Below are 11013 nucleotides of genomic sequence, written 5' to 3'. Positions count from 1 at the left end.
ATTGAATAGAAAAACAATAGTACTTTGCATTAATTCATGAGGAACAGCAGAGCTCCACACCTTAATCTATGGAGTGTAGAAACTCTACCGTTAAAAATACATAAGTGAAAGGTCCAGGCATGGCCGAATGGCCAGCCCCTCTGATCTAAGAACCAGGCGTCCAAAGATGATCCTAAGATACAATCCCGGATTCAAAGATCTCTAATACAGTAGTAAGAAGTCCTATTTATACTAAACTAGCTACTAGGGTTTACAGAAGTAAGTACTTGATGCATAAATCCACTTCCGGGGCCCACTTGGTGTGTGCTTGGGCTGAGCTTAAAGTCTACACGTGGAGAGGTCATTCTTGGAGTTGAACGTCAGCTTTTGTGCCATTTTGGGCATTGAACTCCACTTTGCAACTTATTTCTGGCGCTGGACGCCAGAATTGGGCAGAGAGCTGGCGTTGAACGCCAGTTTGTGTCGTCTAAACTTGGGCAAAGTATGGACTATTATATATTGCTGGAAAGCCCTGGATGTCTAATTCCCAACGCAATTGGAAGAGCGCCATTTTGAGTTCTGTAGCTCCAGAAAATCCACTTTGAGTGCAAGGAGGTCAGAATCCAACAGCATCAGCAGTCCTTCTTCAACCTCTGAATCTGATTTTTGCTCAAGTCCCTCAATTTCAGCCAGAAAATACCTGAAATCACAGAAAAACACAAAAAATCATAGTAAATTCCAGAAATGTGAATTTAACATAAAAACTAATGAAAACATCCCTAAAAGTAACCAGATTATACTAAAAACATACTAAAAACAATGCCAAAAAGCGTATAAATTATCCGCTCATCACAACACCAAACTTAAATTATTGCTTGTCCCCAAGCAACTGAAAATCAAATAGGATAAAAAGAAGAGAATATACTATAAATTCCAAACTATCAATGAAACATAGCTCCAATTAAATGAGCGGGACTTGTAGCTTTTTGCCTCTTGAATAGTTTTGGCATCTCACTTTATCCATTGAGGTTCAGAATGATTGGCATCTATAAGAACTCAGAGTTCAGATAGTGTTATTGATTCTCCTAGTTCAGTATGATGATTCTTGAACACAGCTACTTTATGAGTCTTGGCCGTGGCCCTAAGCACTTTGTTTTCCAGTATTACCACTGGATACATAAATGCCACAGACACATAATTGGGTGAACCTTTTCAGATTGTGACTCAGCTTTGCTAAAGTCCCCAATTAGAGGTGTCCAGGGTTCTTAAGAACACTCTTTTTTTTGCTTTGGACCTTGACTTTAACCGCTCAGTCTCAAGTTTTCACTTGACACCTTCACGCCACAAGCACATTGTTAGGGACAGCTTGGTTTAGCCGCTTAGGCCAGGATTTTATTCCTTTAGGCCCTCCTATCCACTGATGCTCAAAGCCTTGGGATCCTTTTTATTGCCCTTGCCTTTTGGTTTTAAGGGTTACTGGCTTTTTGCTCTTGCCTCTTGGTTTTAAGAGCTTTTGGCTTTTTCTGCTTGCTTTTTCTTTTTCTTTCTATATTTTTTTTTCGCTATTTTTTTTTCTGCAAGCTTTGTTCTTTGCTGCTTTTTCTTGCTTCAAGAATCATTTTTATGATTTTTCAGATTATCAAATAACATGTCTCCTTGTCATCATTCTTTCAAGAGCCAACATATTTAACATTCATAAACAACAACTTCAAAAGACATATGCACTGTTCAAGCATTCATTCAGAAAACAAAAAGTATTCTCACCACATCAATATAATTAAACTAAGTTCAAGGATAAATTCAAAACTCATGTACTTCTTGTTCTTTTGAATTAAAACATTTTTTCATTTAAGAGAGGTGATGGATTCATAGGACATTCATAACTTTAAGACATAGTTACTAACTACTAATGATCATGTAATAAGACACAAACATAGATAAGCACTTAACATAGAAAACGAAAAATAGAGAATGTAAGAACAAGGAATGAGTCCACCTTAGTGATGGTGGTGTTTCCTTCTTGAGGAACCAATGATGTCCTTGAGCTCTTCTATGTCTCTTCCTTGTCTTTGTTGCTCCTCCCTCATTGCTTTTTGATCTTCTCTAATTTCATGAAGGATGATGGAGTGCTCTTGATGTTCCACCCTTAATTGTCCCATGTTGGAAATTAATTCTCCTAGGGAGGTGTTTATTTGCTCCCAATAGTTTTGTGGAGGGAAATGCATTAGAGGCATCTCCGGGATCTCATGGTGATGAGCTTCATGCACCTCTTGAGCTCCATGAATGGGCTCTCTTGCTTGCTCCATCCTTTTCTTAGTGATGGGCTTCTCTTCCTCAATGGGAATGTCTCCTTCTATGAAAGCTCCAGCTGAGTAGCAGAGATGGCAAATAAGATGAGGAAAAGCTAGCCTTGCCATGGGGGAGGACTTTTCGGCTATTTTGTAGAGTTCAAGGGAGATGACTTCATGAACTTCTACTTCCTCTCCAATCATGATGCTATGAATCATGATGGCCCGATCCACAGTAACTTCGGATCGGTTGCTAGTGGGGATGATGGAGTGTTGTATGAATTCTAACCATCCTCTAGCTACAGGCTTGAGGTCCAGTCTTCTTAGTTGAACCAGCTTGCCTTTGGAGTCAATCTTCCATTGAGCTCCTTCCACACATATGTCCATGAGGACTTGGTCCAACCTTCGATTAATGTTGACCCTTCTAGTGTAGGGGCGTGCATCTTCTTACATCATAGGCAAGTTAAACGCCAACCTCACATTTTCCGGACTAAAATCTAAGTATTTCCCCCGAACCATTGTGAGATAATTCTTTGGGTCCGGGTTCTTACTTTGATCATGGTTCCTAGTGATCCATGCATTGGCATAGAACTCTTGAACCATTAGGATGCTGACTTGTTGGATGGGTTTTGTTAGAACTTCCCAACTTCTTCTTTGGATTTCATGTCGGATCTCCGGATACTCATTCTTCTTGAGCTTGAAAGGGACCTCAGGGATCACCTTCTTCTTGGCCACAACATCATAGAAGTGGTCTTGATGAGCTTTGGAGATGAATCTTTCCATCTCCCATGACTCGGAGGTGGAAGCTTTTGTCTTCCCTTTCCCTTTTCTAGAGGATTCTCTGATCTTAGGTGCCATCAATGGTAATGGAAAAACAAAAAGCTTATGCTTTTACCACACCAAACTTAGAACTTTGCTCGCCCTCGAGCAAGAGAAGAAAGAATAGATGAAGAAGAAGAAGAAATGGAGAAGAGGGAGAGAGAGATGTGTTTCGGCCATATAGGGTGGGTTTGGGTGGGAAATTGATTTTGAATTTTGAAGGTAGGTGGTGTTTATGAGGTAGGTTTATGGGGAAGAGTGGATGGATGTGAGTGGTGAAGTGGTGATAGGGAAGAGAGATTGAGGTGATTGGTGAAGAGTTTTGGGGAAGAGTGTTTATGGGATTGTGTGAAAGAGGGGTGAGAATAAGTGAGTGGAGGTGGGTGGGGATCCTGTGGGGTCTACAGATCCTGAGGTGATCCTGTGGGGTCCACAGATCCTAAGGTGTTCAAGGATTTACAACCTTGCACCAAATTGGGCATGCAAAATGCCCTTGCACACAACTCTGGGCATTCAGCACCAGATTGGTGCTTGTTCTGGGCGTTGAATGCCTATTTGTTGCCCATTTCTGGCGTTGAACGCCAGAACCATGCTTGTTCTGGGCATTCAGTGCCAGCTCTTCTCCAGGGTGCAATTCTGGCGTTCAAACGCCCAGATGCTGCCCATTTCTAGCGTTCAGCGCCAGAACCATGCTCTGTTCTGGCGTTGAACGCCCAAAACATGCTTCTTACTAGCGTTTAAACGCTAGTAAGGTCTTCTTCCAGGGTGTGATTTTTCTTCTGCTATTTTTGATTCCGTTTTCAATTTTTATATTTATTTTGTGACTCCACATGATCATGAACCTAATAAAACAGGAAAGAACAAGAAAAATAAAATTAGATAAATAAAAATTGGGTTGCCTCCCAACAAGCGCTTCTTTAATGTCAATAGCTTGACAGTGGGCTCTCATGGAGCCTCACAGATGTTCAGGGCATTGTTGAGACTTCCCAACACCAAACTTAGAGTTTGGATATGGGAGTTCAATACCAAACTTAGAGTTTGGTTACGGCCTCCCAGCACCAAACTTAGAGTTTGACTGTGGGGGCTCTGGTTGACTCTGTTTTGAGAGAAGCTTTTTATGCTTCCTCTCCATGTTTACAGAAGGATAACCTTGAGTTGTAAACACAAGGGAGTCCCCATTCAATTGAAGGACTAATTCACCTCTGTCAACATCAATCACAGCTCTTACTGTGGCTAGGAAGGGTCTTCCAAGGATGATAAATTCATCCTCATCCTTCCCAGTATCTAGGATTATGAAATCAGCAGGGATGTAAAGGCCTTCAACCTTTACTAACACGTCCTCTACTTGTCCATAAGCCTGTTTTCTTTAATTATTTGCCATCTCTAATGAGATTTTAGCAGCTTGTACCCCATAGATTCCCAGTTTCTCTATTACAGAGAGGGGCATGAGGTTTATCCATGAACCAAGGTCACACAAAGCCTTAAAGATCATGGTGCCTATGGTACAAGGTATTAAGAACTTTCTAGGATCCTGTTTCTTCTGAGGCAATGTCAGTTGATCCAGATCACTTAGTTCATTGGTGAACAAGGGAGGTTCATCTTCCCAAGTTTCAATGCCAAATAATTTGGCATTCAGCTTCATGATTGCACCAAGGTACTTGGTGACTTGCTCCTCAGTGACATCCTCATTCTCTTCAGAAGAGGAATACTCATCAGAGCTCATGAATGGCATAAGGAGGTTTAATGGAATCTCTATGGTCTCTAGTTGAGCCTCAGATTCTTTTGGTTCCTCAGAGGGAAGCTCCTTATTGATCACTGGGCGTCCCAGGAGGTCTTCCTCACTGGGATTCACGTCCTCAACCTCCCTTACAGGTTCGGCCATGGTAATTAATTCAATGGCCTTGCATTCTCCTTTTGGATTCACTTCTGTATTGCTTGGGAGGGTACTAGGAGGGATTTCAGTGATCCTTTTACTCAGCTGGCCCACTTGTGCCTCCAAATTTCTAATGGAGGACCTTGTTTCATTCATGAAACTTACAGTGGCCTTAGATAGATCAGAGACTAAGTTTTCTAATTTAGAGGTATTTTGTTCAGAGTTCTCTGTCTGTTGCTGAGTGGATGATGGAAAAGGCTTGCTATTGCTAAACATATATCTTCCACCATTATTAAAGCCTTGTTGAGGCTTTTGTTGATCCTTCCATGAGAGATTTGGATGATTTCTCTATGATGGATTATAGGTGTTTCCATAAGGTTCACCTAAGTAATTCACCTCTGCTATTGCAGGGTTCTCAGGATCATAAGCTTCTTCTTCGGAAGACGCCTCTTAAGTACTGTTGGATGCAGCTTGCATTCCATTCAGACTCTGAGAAATCATATTGACTTACTGAGTCAATATTTTATTCTGAGCCAATATGGCATTCAGAGTATCAATTTCAAGAACTCTCTTCTTCATAGGCGTCCCATTACTCACAGGATTCCTCTCAGAAGTGTACATGAACTGGTTATTAGCAACCATGTCAATGAGTTCTTGAGCTTCTGCAGGCGTTTTCTTTAGGTGAATGGATCCACCTGCAGAGGTGTCCAATGACATTTTAGCTAATTCAGACAGACCATCATAGAATATGTCCAGGATGGTCCATTCTGAAAGCATGTCAGAAGGACACTTTTTGGTCAGTCCTTTGTATCTCTCCCAAGCTTCATAGAGGGATTCACCTTCTTTCTGTCTGAAAGTCTGAACATCCTATCTAAGCTTACTCAGCTTTTGAGGAGGAAAGAACTTGGCTAAGAAAGCCTTGACTAGCTTATCCCAAGAGTTCAGGCTATCCTTAGGTTGAGAGTCCAACCATACTCTAGCTCTATCTCTTACAGCAAAAGGGAAAAGCATGAGCCTGTAAACTTCAGGATCTACTCCATTAGTCTTAACAGTATCACAGATTTGCAAGAATTCAGTTAAGAACTGAAAGGGATCTTCAGATGGAAGTCCATGAAACTTGCAGTTCTGCTGCATCAGAGAAACTAGCTGAGGTTTCAGCTCAAAATTGTTTGCTCCAATGGTAGGAATGGAGATGCTTCTTCCATGTAAATTGGAATTAGGTGCAGTAAAGTCACCAAGCATTCTCCTTGCATTATTGTTGTTGGGTTCGGCTGCCATCTCCTTTACTTGTTCGAAATTTTCAATAAGGTTGTCTCTTGATTATTGTAATTTAGCTTCTCTTAGTTTCCTCTTCAGAGTCCTTTCAGGTTCTGGATCAGCTTCAACAAGAATGCCTTTTTCCTTGTTCTTGCTCATAAGAAAGAGAAGAGAACAAGAAAAGAAGAGGAATCCTTTATGTAACAGTAAAGAGGTTCCTTATTGTTAGTAGAAGAAGAAAAGGAATAGGGGTGAAGAAAAAATGAAGAATCCAAACACAAGGGTAAGGATAGGAGCAGTGATGTGAGATGAAGAGAAGTGTTAGTAGATGAATAAATAATTAGAAGGAGATGAGGGAGAAGGATTTTCCAAAATTACTTTTGAAAAAGGGTTAGTGATTTTCGAAAATAGTTTTTGAAAAAGGTTAGTAATTTTCGAAAATTAAAATCAAAGATTAAAATAATTAGTTAATTAAAAAGAATTTTTGAAAAAGAGGGAAGATATTTTTGAAAATTAGAGAGAGAGAGTTAGTTAGGTAGTTTTGAAAAAGATAAGAAACAAACAAAAAGTTAGTTAGTTAGTTGAAACAAATTTTGAAAAGATAAGAAGTTAGGAAGTTAGAAAAGATATTTTGAAATCAAATTTTTTAAAAAGATAAGATAAGAAGATATTTTTGAAAAGATATGATTGAAATTAGTTTTTGAAAAAGATTTGATTTTTAAAATCATAATTAATGACTTGATTCACAAGAAATCATGAGATATGATTCTAGAACTTAAAGTTTGAATCTTTCTTAACAAGCAAGTAACAAACTTGAAATTTTTGAATCAAAACATTAATTGATGATGTTATTTTCGAAAATTATATGATAAAGATAAGAAAAAGATTTTTGAAAAACACTTTTAAATTTTCGAAAATAACTAAGAAAAATGAAACAGATTTGATTTTTGAAAAAGATTTTGAAAAAGATAAGATTTTTAAATTGAAAATTTGATTTGACTCATAAGAAACAACTAGATTTTAAAAAGTTTTGAAAAAGTCAACTCAAATTTTCGAAATTTCTGAGTGAAAAAGGGAAAGATATTTTTTTGATTTTTGAATTTTTAATGATGAGAGGAAAAACATGAAAAAAACTCAATGCATCAAAATTATGGATCAAAACAATGAATGCATGCAAGAATGCTATGAATGTCAAGATGAACACCAAGAACACTATGAAGATCATGATGAACATCAAGAACTTATTTTTGAAAATTTTATATGCAAAGAAAACATGCAAGACACCAAACTTAGAAATCTTTCATGTTTAGACACTATGAATGCAAAAATGCATATAAAAAACAAGAAAAGACACAAAACAAGAAAACATCAAGATCAAACAAGAAGACTTACCAAGAACAACTTGAAGATCATGAAGAACACTATGAATGCATGATTTTTCGAAAAATGCAGGATGAACAAGCAATTGACACCAAACTTACAACTTAACTCAAGACTCAAACAAGAAACACAAAAATATTTTTGATTTTTTATGATTTTCTAAAATTTTTTTTTTGTATTTTTTTTTCGAAAATTATTTGGAAAAGAAAAAATAAGGATTCCAAAATTTTTAATATGAATTCCAGGAATCTTACAATCTTAATCTAAAGCTCCAATCTGAGGGTTAGACATGGCTTAATAGCCAGTCAAGCTTTAGCATGAATATGGGAGTAATTCATTCAATTTTAAGCCAAAACCTCTGTCTAAAAGAATTTAGACATGGTTTTATAGCCAGCATGCTTCAACATGCTTCATGAAACTCTAGAATTCATTCTTAAAAATTCTGAAGAAAAATATATTTTTGAAAACATTTTTATTTTAAAAAATTTTTTTTCGAAAACAAAGGAGAAATTTTTGAAAGATTTTTTTGAAAAATTTTTGAAAACTTTTTGAAAAGAAAACGAAAAGAAAGTTACCCAATCTGAGCAACAAGATGAACCGTCAGTTGTCCAAACTCGAACAATCCCCGACAACGACGCCAAAAACTTGGTGCACGAAATTGTGATCTCTGGTAATGGCTCCAAAAACTTGGTGCTTTAATCTCAATTCATAATTTGTCACAACTTCGATACAACTAACCAGCAAGTGCAATGGGTCGTCCAAGTAATAAACCTTACGTGAGTAAGGGTCGATCCCACGGAGATTGTTGGTATGAAGCAAGCTATGGTCACCTTGTAAATCTCAGTCAGGCGGATATAAAATAGTTATGGAGTTTTCGAATAATAAAAGAAGGATAGAAATACTTATGTAAATCATTGGTGAGAATTTCAGATAAGCGCACAGAGATGCTTTAGTTCCTCTGAACCTCTGCTTTCCTGCTGCCTTCATCCAATCAGTCTTACTCCTTTCCATGGCTGGCTTTTTGTAAGGACTTCACCGTTGTCAATGGCTACCTTTAATCCTCTCTGAAAAATGGTCCAAATGCTCTGTCACAGCACGGCTAATCGTCTGGAGGCATCACCCTTGTCGATGGCTGCGCCCTATTCCTCTCTGTGAAAATGGTCCAATGCGCTGTCACTGCATGGCTAATCATCTGGAGGTTCTCGATCATACTGGAATAGGATTTACTACCCTTTTGCGTCTGTCACTACGCCCAGCACTCGCGAGTTTGAAGTTCGTCACAGTCATTCAATCCTAGAGTCCTACTTGGAATACCACAGACAAGGTTTAGACTTTCCGGACTCTCATGAATGCCGCCATCAATCTAGCTTATACCACAAAGATTCTGATTAAGAGATACAAGAGATACTCATTCAATCTAAGGTAGAACGGAAGTGGTTGTCAGGCACGCGTTCATAGGAAATGATGATGATTGTCACGTTCATCACATTCAGGTTGAAGTGCGAATGAATATCTTAGAAGCGGAATAAGTTGAATTGAATAGAAAAACAATTGTACTTTGCATTAATTCATGAGGAACAGCAGAGCTCCACACCTTAATCTATGGAGTTTAGAAACTCTACCGTTAAAAATACATAAGTGAAAGGTCCAGGCATGGCCGAATGGCCAGCCCCTCTGATCTAAGAACCAGGCATCCAAAGATGATCCTAAGATACAATCCCGGATTCAAAGATCTCTAAAACAATAGTAAGAAGTCCTATTTATACTAAACTAGCTACTAGGGTTTACAGAAGTAAGTAATTGATGCATAAATCCACTTCCGGGGTCCACTTGGTGTGTGCTTGGGCTGAGCTTGAAGTCTACACATGGAGAGGTCATTCTTGGAGTTGAACGCCAGCTTTTGTGCCATTTTGGGCGTTGAACTCCACTTTGCAACTTGTTTCTGGCGCTGGACGCCAAAATTGGGCAGAGAGCTGGCGTTGAACGCCAGTTTGCATCGTCTAAACTTAGGCAACTTATGGACTATTATATATTGCTGGAAAGCCCTGGATGTCTAATTTCCAACGCAATTGGAAGTGTGCCATTTTGAGTTCTGTAGCTCGAGAAAATCCACTATGAGTGCAGGGAGGTCAGAATCCAATAGCATCAGCAGTCCTTCTTCAACCTCTGAATCTGATTTTTGCTCAAGTCCCTCAATTTCAGCCAGAAAATACCTGAAATCATAGAAAAACACACAAACTCATAGTAAACTCCAGAAATGTGAATTTAACATAAAAACTAATGAAAACATCCCTAAAAGTAACCAGATTCTACTAAAAACATACTAAAAACAATGCCAAAAAGCGTATAAATTATCCGCTCATCAGCGACGCATACGCGTGGGTGGATTTTATGCTGAAAGCACAAATCCAGCCCAAAACTCGCGCAACTCTCGGGTTTTGGTATGGGAAATGAAAATTTTGGATCCACGCATATGCATGGATGGTTGAAAAGCTTGGGGTCACGCCTACGCGTGGGGGACGCGTAGGCATAGGTTGGTGCTCTGTTTTTCGAAATTTTTCCAAGTTCTTGCACCAAACCAAGTAATTCAAACCTTCAAACAGCTACCAAAATATCATAAAACCTTATTTAACCTACTAGACTCCCAAATAGACTCAGCTAACCCAACAAAACATGCAATTAAACTAATTTACCAATATGTACAAAAGAGAAAAAGGAAAGATGTTACCATGGTAGGGTGTCTCCCACCTAGCACTTTTGTTTATTGTCCTTAAGTTGGACTTATGGGGAGCTCCTTGTCATGGCGGCTTATGCTTGTATTCATCCTTGAACCTCCAAGGATGCTTGCTCCTCAAACGATTGTCAGAATTTCCAACCGACTTCACCAAGTTTGGGTGAGGTTCTTCCCAAGAAATGAGCTCCTAAATTTGGTCTTCATATTGTGATCTGGGATCCCATACCTTATTTTCACACCCGTCTTCTAATTGATCGTCATCATGATTCCATCCGGATGGTAGGCACATAGAATTCTCATGTAAGCACCAAAGCATTCTCCTAGACCCAAGCAATTTAGCTCTACACCAACCCTTGCAAGTCGATCTTGAGCATGCATCCATCATGAACCTAGAGTGATGTTTCCAACCACTACACAATTCTCTCCTAGTCTTAACTCCACAAAGAGCTCTAAGTTGACCATCCGTCTCAAGCAATTCATATTCAAGTGGGATAATAAAGCTTAGAGATAAGAGATTTACCCACTTGAATGAAAGGATAGATGGTGACTTAGGAAGGGGGACCTCCCCACACTTAGCCAATGCGAGGTCTACTCCCTTATGCTCTTTCTTGACTACCTCTACCTCCTTGTAAGCTTCTTCAATTTCAATTCCTTACTCACCAACTACTTCGACATGTTCCTCG

At 38.9% G+C, this 11013-nt stretch overlaps 1 non-coding gene across 1 annotated transcript; it reads left to right on the top strand.

Moving 5' to 3' along the window:
- The first annotated feature begins 5730 nt into the window (after window positions 1-5730).
- On the top strand, window positions 5731-5838 carry LOC148563968 (small nucleolar RNA R71). Its single transcript, XR_015883893.1, has one exon. It is a non-coding gene; the product is annotated as a small nucleolar RNA R71 (small nucleolar RNA).
- Window positions 5839-11013: the final 5175 nt, after the last annotated feature.

This window comes from Arachis ipaensis, chromosome B5 (genome assembly GCF_059453495.1).
Source record: "Arachis ipaensis isolate K30076 ecotype BB chromosome B5, ASM5945349v1, whole genome shotgun sequence".
Taxonomy (NCBI): domain Eukaryota; kingdom Viridiplantae; phylum Streptophyta; class Magnoliopsida; order Fabales; family Fabaceae; genus Arachis; species Arachis ipaensis.
The sequence above is the reverse complement of the archived record's forward strand: the minus strand, read 5'-3'. Positions and strand labels throughout refer to the sequence as shown.